Source organism: Pseudorca crassidens, chromosome 6 (assembly GCF_039906515.1).
Source record: "Pseudorca crassidens isolate mPseCra1 chromosome 6, mPseCra1.hap1, whole genome shotgun sequence".
In the NCBI taxonomy this organism is placed as follows: Eukaryota; Metazoa; Chordata; class Mammalia; order Artiodactyla; family Delphinidae; genus Pseudorca; species Pseudorca crassidens.
Genome location: NC_090301.1, coordinates 33,267,285 through 33,276,312, shown reverse-complemented (window position 1 = coordinate 33,276,312; position 9,028 = coordinate 33,267,285).

Here is a 9,028-nt window from a genome sequence, read left to right as displayed (position 1 = left end):
TACTTGGCCTTCTTGACTGTTGTGAGAAGGAAATAGCTGGAGTGTAACACCAGCTCTTCTGTGCTTTGGTCAGAAATGACACACATTACTTCTACTACAGTTTCATGAAGGAGCTGGAAAAATTTGGGAGCAGATGATATGTTTATGGAGCACCAGTGTCTCTGCCACTCATGCCAAAGTAGCCACACTTCCTGTAGGACAGCTGCCTGTTGCCCAGACTCTGCATCGTTCTCCCCACAGTTTACCTGAATTCCAGCTACAAGCCTCATCTCACCTTTTCCCGTGATCACAGACGGGAAGAGATTCTGCAATGATAGTTCTGGGGCTTAGGATTTTAAACTTTGGGTTAAAACTCACCCCGGTTTTAAGTTTCTGTCTCTTTCTGAAAGTATAGCAGCCCACCTTGTGCCCTGTTTCATCCCTATTTTATTCCTTGTACCTGAGTTCCTATTTTTTTTTTAAAGGAAGTAATTTTTTTTAATTGAAGTATAGATGATTTACAATGTTGTGTTAGCTTCTGTTGTACAGCAAAGTGATTCAGTTATACATATATATATATTCCTGGGGCTTCCCTGGTGGCGCAGTGGTTGAGAGTCCGCCTGCCAATGCAGGGGATGCGGGTTCGTGCCCCGGTCTGGGAAGATCCCACATGCCGCGGAGCGGCTGGGCCCGTGAGCCATGGCCGCTGAGCCTGCGCGTCCAGAGCCTGTGCTCCGCAACAGGAGAGGCCACAACGGTGAGAGGCCCGCGTACTGCAAAAAAATTAAAAAAAAAACAAGAAAACACATATATATATTCCTTTTCATATTCTTTTTCATTATATGTTATTACAAGATATTGAATATAGTTCCCTGTGCTATACAGTAGTACTTTGTCATTTATTTATTTTATTTTATTATTTATTTATTTATTCATTTATTTTGGCTGTGCCGGGTCTTAGTTGCGGCACATGAGATCTTTAGTTGCAGCATGCATGTGGGGTCTAGTTCCCTGACCAGGGATTGAACCTAGGTCCCCTGCATTGGGAGCGTGGAGTCTTACCCACTGGACCACCAGGGAATTCCCCTGAGTTCCTATTTTAACTGGTAATTTTGAGATTTGGTAACTTTGAGATTGAACTAGTCTAAAGTAGAGTTGAAGTATCTCTGAAAATGTGGCTGGTTTTTAATAATTAGCTACAACAATGAACTATTAGTTCTATTATTAACTTCGGGTTACATAGCCCTTTTGGTATAAAGGATTCTTAACATAAAGGTCTTCTCTCCTGCTGAGCTAGGTAGCCTTCTAAATGAACTCTTGATTCGCTCATTCTAAACCAGTCTCGATCTAGCAGTCTGAATGATTTGTGCAAGATGCATATTTGATCATGCCACTCCTCTGTTTAACACTTCAATGGTTGCCCAGCACTGGTAGGATAAAGACCAAATGCTTAACACAGTCCATCACCTATCTCTTTTGCCAGTGTCCTCTAAGCTTTCAAGAACTGGTCACACAGGTTGTTTAGATCTTCCAAAAAAGCCAGTGTCTTCCCATCTTTGCTCAAATTTTACTTTCTCAACAAATCTTACCCTATCATATTTTATACTATTACCTGATTGACCTCCCTACTCCAAATTCAATCACTCTTAACTTGTCTTCATTTTCTTTTTCCACAGTACTTGGCACCTTCTACATACTAGATACTTTACTTATTTTTCATGTCTTTTATTTACTGCCTGCCTCCCTCTGCTAGAATGAAGTGTCAAGAAGACAGAGATCTTTGTGTTTTATTCACTGATGGGCACATAATAGGTGCTTAATACATATTAGTTGAATGAATGAGTAGATAACACTTTTAGTACAGATTTGCAAGTAACAGACCTGTAATTTTGACAATCAGGAGTTGATTAATATGGGACTTCCCTGGTGGTCCAGTGGTTAAGACTCTGTGCTTCCAATGCAGGGGGCATGGGTTAGATCCCTGGTCCGGGAACAAAGATCCCACATGCCTCGCACTGCAGCCAAAAAAAAAAAAAAAAAAGTTGATTAATAATAAAGTTGAATAAAAGGAGATAACAAGATTGAGGGTATGGGGACTTCCATGGTGGTCCTGTGGTTGGGACTCCTCGCTCCCAAGGCAGGGCACCCGGGGTCCATCCCTGGTCAGGGAACTGGATCCTGCATGCCTGCTGCAACTAAAGATCCCTCATACCGCAACAAAGATCCTACGTGCCACCACTAAGACACAGCTCAGCCAAATAAATAAATAATTTTTTAAAACTAAAGAAAAAAAAACAAGATTAAGGGTATGAACCCTGGACTGAGTTGGGAGATATGAGTTCAGTGTTTGCTCCTCTTTTGTATATACATTTGAGTAATTGCTTTTTTGGAAGTGTGTGTGAAAATAAAATAAGGATCATGTATAATACCTTCCATAGACATGGCCAACCCAGACAAATTTACGTAGTAATCGTGTCTCTAAGCTTCCTTCCTCTTTCTTTTCAATATCTGGTTTCCTTTTGGACAACTCGCAAACCCAAACGATCAATATCCTCATATTCTTTTTCCTCCGAAAGATGTTTTCTAGATTAACTGTTAGAAGGAAATTATGTTATCAACTAACTCATACCAAAGGTATACATGATTATGAGATTAATATGGGGTAGGTGGAGGTACCTAAAATTTAATAAAGGAAAATGCCTCTATTGAAAAAACAAAAATTTTGGAATTCAGGCACCGTATAGACATCGTTCATAACTGTATTTTTTAATTTTTATTTATTTATTTGGCTGCACCAGGTCTTAGTTTCTTAGTTTCTGCACGTGGGTCTTCATTGCAGAGTGCAGGATCTTCACTGTGGTATGTGGACTCTTAGTGCAGCATGCATGTGGAATCTAGTTCCCTGACCAGGGATTGAACTTGGGCCTGCTGCATTGGGAGCGTGGAGTCTTAACCACTGGACCACCAGCAAAGTCCCCAAAACAGTTGTTTTAAATATAGCAAACCATTTTTCTGATTTTAAAGGCCTTGCATGTTTATTATTTTTTAATATTTATTTTTATTTATTTATTTGGCTGTGCCCGGTCTTAGTTGCAGCACTCGGGATATTTGTTGTGGCATGCATGTGGGATCTAGTTCCCTGACCAGGGATCAAACCTGGGACCCCTGCATTGGGAGCGCAGAGTCTTAACCACTGGACCACAAGGGAAGTCCGTTGCATGTTTATTATTGAAAATATTTAAAGTTATAAAAAAGGAAAAAAATTATTCATACAGAGACAACAATTTTGTTTTGATGTCTATTCTTCAATAGATAATATGTATTTTTTTAAATAGCTCTTCTGTGTGTGTGTATTATTTTTTAAATTAATTAAGTTTTGGCTGTGCTGGGTCTTCGTTGCTGCGCGCGGGGCTTTCTCTAGTTGCGGGGAACAGGGGCTACTCTTCCTTGCGGTGTGCGGGCTTCTCATTGCAGTGGCTTCTCTTACTGCGGAGCACGGGCTCTAGGAGCGCGGGCTTCAGTAGTTGTGGCACGCAGGCTCAGTAGTTGTGGCTCGTGGGCTTTAGAGCACAGGCTCAGTAGTTGTGGTACATGGGCTTAGTTGCTCTGTGGCATGTGGGATCTTCCCGGACCAGGGCTCGAACCCGTGTCCCCTGAATTGACAGGCAGATTCTTAACCACTGCGCCACCAGGGAAGTCCCAATAGTATGTATTTATACAGAGAATTATACAGAGAATCTTATATACATACAGTTGAGATAATATATTATTTACATTTAACATTCTGATTTCCCAATTTAACACTGTATCATGGTCATGTCCTCATGCCATTAATTATTTTTTGTAAGTACCATTTTAATAGCTCTATAGTATTCCATTCTTTTTATGTCATAATTTACCCAACTGTTCCTTTATTGTTGGATATTTGAATTATTTTCCACTTGTTACTACTATAAATAACATGACAGGGAGTTCCCTGGCCGTCCAGTGGTTAGGACTCCGTGCTCACACTGCCGAGGACCAGTGTTCCATCCCTGGTCAGGGAACTAAAATCCCACAAGCCATGTAGTATAGCCAAAAAAAAAAAAAAAAATGTGATAGATGTCTTTGTTTGCCTTTCTGACTATATCCTTAGGGAAGAATCCTAGAATTTCATAGCTGTTCTTTTTTTTCCAACGATCTTCTTTTTTCTTTTTGTTTGTTTTTTTCAACAATCTTTATTGAGAACCTATTCTGTGCTAGTTACTGTACTTGTTGCTGGGGATAGAGTGATAAATAAGAGATCATCCCTCTTTTTATGCTGCTTACAATCTAGTAGGGGAGAAAATGAAAGCAAGTAATCAGAACGCAGCCTGACAAGTGCAACATTAGAAGCTTATAAAAGATATAGAGGTAACACAAAGAGGGAATAATTATTTCTGTTTGGGATTTGGGGTCAGGGGAATCCTCTTAGAGGTAGTACTGTCTGACCTGGATGTTGTATGGTGGGCAAAAATTAATTAGACAATCGGGGGGAAAGGGCATTCTTGGCAGATATAAGTTCAAGTGTAAAGGCATAAAGGTGTGTTTGAGGAACTGTAAATTCTTTGGTAGCATAGAGCTCCTGAGAGCAGAGGCTTTGACCGCTTTGCTTAATGTATCCAAAGTAGCACAGTACAGAGCCTGGAGCACAGTAGACAATAAATACTTGCTGAACAAAGGAATGAATGAGAGGAGCTTGGACTTAGTTTTGTACTTCCCATTGGCTGAACCTAACTGGAAGCCAGTAGGCAAGGGAGTCTTGGAAATTTCGTTTGTAGGAGTCAGTCTCTGAACAAAGAAGAGAAGGGAAGGGAGTGGAACTGAGAACAAATAGGCAAATTATCTACACCTTTACTATGGCCTATTAACCTTGTATGATGTGGGGCATGCCTACCTCTCTAACTATGTCTCCTATGCTCCAATAAACAGTCCCCCTTTTCATTCATCAGACATACCAAGATTGTCTTAACTAGTTCAGGGCTTTTGCTTGTTTCCTAAGCCAAAAAGGCTCTTCTACCAGATCTCTGCCTAGCAGAGATCATTCTGATAGAATCCTTTTCATCATTCAAATCCCAGGTCAAGTGATACTTCCTCAAACAAGCCTTCCCTGGTAAGTTCTTTTAAGGTAGAATAGCTCTCCCTCTCATATTGTCTCTCCTTGCTAAAAGGTAATGTGGTAAACGTAATCTAAGGTGACCCCCCAATCATTCACATCCTTGTAAAATCCCTTCCCTTGGAGAATGATGGAAACTATGACTTGCTTCTAATCAAGAGAATAAGGCAAAGGTGATGGGATGCCACCCCCCATGATTATGTTATGTTATATACAACTCAGTCTTAGCCGATTGGAGCAAGAGAGACTCTCCCTGTTGGCTCAAATGAATACGCCACTATGTTGTGAGAACAGTTATGGAGAAGGCCACGTGGCGAGAAACTGTAGAGGCCTCTAGGAGCTGAGAGCAACCCTTGGCAGACAGTCAACATCTGAATGAGCCTAAAAGGAGATTCTTCCCCAGAGAAGCCTTTGGATGAGAACACAGCTTGGCTGACACCTTGATTGCAACCTCGAGAGATTCTGAGCAGAGGACCCAGCTAAGTCGTGCCTGGACTCTTGATCCATGGAAACTGTGAGATAACAAATATGTGTGATTTTGAATTGCTAGGTTTGTGTTAACTTTTTAAACAGCAATAGAAAACAAACACAGGTAAGTGCCATGAGAGCATGAGAGGAAGGAACTTGGCTCCCTTGTTCCTTTCTATATCATTATATCTAGACTAGTGAATGGCACATAGTTCAATAAACAATAAACATTTATTGATTATATAAATGAAAGAATGAAAGGATGGATGGGGGGATGAGTGGATGAACTTCAGCTGGATGCAGGGAGAGGACAGGACTGGATCCTAGAAACATGGCTAGTGGCTATAGGCTAAGGAATACTCCTTTCAAAGGGAGAAGTGAATCCACTGGGCAGGTATTGATGTGGTTCAAGGACTACAGGGAGCCAGGAGATCTGATATCCTGTTTTAAGATTTCTTTTATTATGTGAAACTTATTTTTTAAAGAAATTCTAAGCCTTAGCAAAAATTTTAACCATATTTTAGTGTAGCTTAGAGAATAAAGGAGGGGTCCTGTTGCTACTCTTTGGAGGAAAGCAGAGCTCAGCGTCTTGCATTTGCAAGGAAAAGCTCTTACAAGGTGTCAGTAGAGAAGTCCAGACCAAATCAGGTAAATCTGTGGAAAATGTAAGTCCTCCTCCTCTAGGATTGGGATCTTTCACATGCTTAGGGAAAGGCTGTGTTCTCCTGCTGTGAGTCATTCAGGATGGGAGGTTCAGATGATTCTATTTTGTTCTTAAAGGGAAGGGTTACCCCAGAAGCTAGGCTAACTAAAATTTCAAAAGTTATATAAAAAGAGAAGGAAGGAGATGGGACAAAGATCTAGGTTCCAAAAGCAAAGGTTTTTGTTTGTTTATTTTGTTTTGTTTTAGAAACTTTGCTTATTTCAGAAAGAGAGAGACTTAAGTTTGCTTTTAGGTCCAGAGGATGAGGGGGGTGGTGTCAGTCTCCAATTTAACTTTCCTTATACTTCACATCAGGGTTTTCCCCTCTCCCTACAACTACAACTTAATCTTACAAAAGGAGGTAATGCCATGTCCCATAACTCAGTTAAATCCTAAAGGTTAAATCCTAAAGTTTCTAAGCAGATTTTTTTTTTTTTTTTTTTTTGCGGTACGCGGGCCTCTCACTGTTGTGGCCTCTCCCGTTGCAGAGCACAGGCTCCAGACGCGCAGGCTCAGCGGCCATGGCTCACGGGCCCAGCCGCTCCATGGCATGTGAGATCTTCCTGGACCGGGGCACGAACCTGTGTCCCCTGCATCGGCAGGCGGACTCTCAACCACGGTGCCACCAGTGAAGCCCCTAAGCAGCTTTAAGTTGCCTTCTGTTACTGGACCCTGAAGGGTGTTCCAGTGCTAACTTCTGGGCATCTGTATTGTTTTTATTCTAGAGTTAAGAATTTTTCTTCGACACCACCGCTTTATGATGATAGGCTTTGTTCTTAAATGTATTCATTATCTCTGAGCCCAGGCAACTCCTATTAGTCCTCAGAGGACATAATAGGGTTTTTGACTTGGTCCTTATTCCAATCCTCGTTCTAATAATCTACTGCCAGTTCCCTCCTAAAATCAGGGCCTTACTTTGCTTTTGCAAGTCTTCCACCTCAGAGGAAAGATATAATCCATGAGGAGCCATACCACCTAGTGAAGATCCATCAGTCTTCGAGATGCTCTTGGTCTGTTCACCTGGATTTCTGTGTTGCTCCCCCCATTTCCCAGTTTCTTACACCAAAGTTTTTCTCGTATGTTAGAAAACCCTCCTATACTACTTGTTGGGCTTTTGGTGATTAGAGTACTGGGGATTGACTTTCCTTTGGGCACCATGTAGTTATTAAAGTTGTTCACAAATTTTCATGTCCTCCTACTTCTAGTCACGTGGGATAGAATTACATTTCCCTTTTCTCTTGAGGTCAGGTTTAGCCATGTCACTTCTTTGGCCAATAAAGTGTGGGTGGAAGCATTTTAATGGCTAGAGCAAGACACTGTAGACTAGCAATTAAAATTTATGATCCCTATTGTGGCAATCTTGAAAGCATGTATCTCAGTGAAGCCTCCAACAGTCTGGGGACTTCAGTGACTACAATGAGCAGAGTCCATGTAGTGGATGTTGTACTGAGTTCCAAGATCCACTCTTTAGGACTGAAACACCACGTCTCCCAACTGCTGGAAATATTGGTGGCTGACAGCTCTCAACTGGGTCCCTTTCTGGAGGGGTTGCTCTTGGCTAAAGAGAGCCCTCTCACCCAAGGAGCACCTCCCTTCCCTGGATGCAGCCCTCGTCCAATGATGGGTTGACGTAAGGGTATAAAGACCTAGCCCCTGACTCAATTTAAGACAATGTTGAATGGCCATCCTAATGCCAGAGCTCCCTGCAGAACTGGCTGAAGCCTCAATTTTGTAACTGTGCTGCAGTTCAACTTCTCCCTCTGCTCAATCTTGTGACCCACAGTCTCCAGAGATTGTTCTTGAGAACACTACCCCAAAACCTCCTAGATGCAAATCTGTTTCAGGGTCTGTTTTCCAGTGAACCCCATTTGTGATGGGCTTCCTAATGACTTGTATCAAACATACAACGTGAGAACTAAACCTTTGTTGCAATAAGCTGCTGAGAAGTTTGTTACAACCCAGTTTATCCTAACTAGTACAGATAACAAACTTGCCTGCCCTGCCAATCCTTTGTTCTCACCAGAGTTTGACTTTTATTGTCTGTCTTGTCTTATTGGACAGATTGATTGCCAAGTTCTAGTTTTTCTCTGATGTTCTTTCTCATAGTGAGTGAACAGCCATGTCCCAGATGAGCTATTACAAGTGTCAACTACAAACTGGCACTCGCCATTGGCACTTGCCATCTACCGCTACAAGGATTAAATCAGGTGCTTCTGCAGCTGCTGATTTTCAACACCCCCTGAAAGGAGTTCAGGGTGGAGAGCAGAAATGAGGTTCTCTGTGCTCTGGGAAAAACTGGCAGAATGGGTCTTCAGATTGTTATTTTCAGGAGACGATTTTATGAGCCCAATTCTTATATCTAGTCATATCTAGAAAAACACTAAAATCCTTCATGGTGACGACTGCTCCTTGTGAATAGCAGAAACCTTCTGTAAAAAAAATATGGGCTTAAAAAAAAAAATTATGGGCTTGATTACATGTATGCCCCCTTCACCAAAATCACATATATACTGACCTTTCTCCCTGCCTCTTTGGAGCAGTTTCTCAGAGCTATCTGGGATGCTATCTCCCGGGCTGCAGTTCTCATTTTGCCCCAAATAAAACTTAACTGGCAACTCTCACGTTGTGCATTTTTTTAAGTTGACACAAGGAACAACAGAAGAGGGAAGAGGGTTGTATATCTAGTTGTCTACTAATTATTCATACTAAGTTGGTGGCATAATTTTTTTCATATGAATTTCCTA